Here is a 1315-nt window from a genome sequence, read left to right as displayed (position 1 = left end):
CATCTTTAAATCCTGCTTGAATTTGTCCTCTTGATCAGTGGAGGTGATCCTTATGGTTCTATCATAATCTTCATTATAATTACCATCTGATTGAGCAAGATTCTCTACCAACTCCCAGCCTTCTTCCACATTCTTGTTGAGAAAGTTTCCATTGGAGGCTGTATCAAGTAGCATTCTAATCTTGGGTAGAACTCCTCTGTACAAAGTGTTGAGCAAAGACTCATTGCTGAATCCATGGTGGGGACACTGAGTTTGGAATCCTTTAAATCTCTCCCATGCCTCACAAAAACTTTCATTATTTCTCTGTGCACAACCTGAGATTTCATTCCTCAACCTAGCAGTCCTTGCATTGGAGAAGAACTTGGCCAGAAAAACTTTCTTGCATGCATCCCATGTGGTTATTGCTCCACTAGGAAGAGTCTTCTCCCAGAGATGAGCTTTGTCTCCAAGGGAAAATGGGAATAGCCTTAATTTGAAGCCATCTTCACTTACTACATTGATTTTTGTGAGTCCACATATCCTGTCAAACTCATCAAGGTGATCTAGAGGATCCTCCATTGGCAACCCATGAAATTTGTTGGCTTGTATCATGGAGATCAATCCACTCTTGATTTCATAATTATTATTGGCAACTCCAGGAGGCACAATACCAGCTCTTTGGTTGTGTGTGTTAGGTGCATCCCCAGCACCAATGTTCCTTGCCCTTGGAGCTTGTTGATCTTGTTGCTCCATTAGCACTTGTTGTTCTTGTTCCTGATTAACTCTTACAATTAGTCAAATGCATTGGTTTGTCACACATTCTGGCCCTAGTAACAGTAACAAAGCTGTTTACTGCTTTGAATCAATGTTTTCTCAGTTTTAGCCTGTTCCGGGATAAAATGGGTATAAGTGATGTCTAAACAATCCAAATTCATCCCAAATCTTACAATTAGTCAAATGCATTGGATTGTCACACATTCTGACTGTATAAACTATAACAAAGCTGTTCACTGCTTTTAATCAATGTTTTCTTGGTTTTAGTTTGTTTCGAGTTAAAACGGGTATAAGTGTTGTCTAAACACTCCAAATTCATCCCAACTATTACAATTAGTCAAATTCATTGGATTGTCTCACATTATAACCCTAGAAACAGTCACAAAGCTGTTTACTGCTTCGAATCAATGTTTTCTCGGTTTTAGCATGTTTCGGCACAAAATGGGTGTTAGTGGTGTCTAAACACTCCAAATTCATCCCAACTCTTACAATTAGTCAAATGAATTGGATTGTCACAGATTCTGACCCTAGAAACAGTAACAAAGCTGTTTACTGCTTCGAA

The 1315-nt window shown here is 38.9% G+C and overlaps 1 non-coding gene across 1 annotated transcript; it reads left to right on the top strand.

Moving 5' to 3' along the window:
• The first annotated feature begins 229 nt into the window (after positions 1-229).
• LOC147950090 (small nucleolar RNA R71) lies at positions 230-336 on the top strand. The gene has a single exon (XR_015565412.1). It is a non-coding gene; the product is annotated as a small nucleolar RNA R71 (small nucleolar RNA).
• Positions 337-1315: the final 979 nt, after the last annotated feature.

This window comes from Camelina sativa, chromosome 1 (genome assembly GCF_030686135.1).
Source record: "Camelina sativa cultivar CO46 ecotype springtype chromosome 1, ASM3068613v1".
Lineage (NCBI taxonomy): Eukaryota > Viridiplantae > Streptophyta > Magnoliopsida > Brassicales > Brassicaceae > Camelina > Camelina sativa.
Note: the sequence above shows the minus strand (reverse complement) of the source record. Positions and strands in the feature narration are given on the sequence as shown.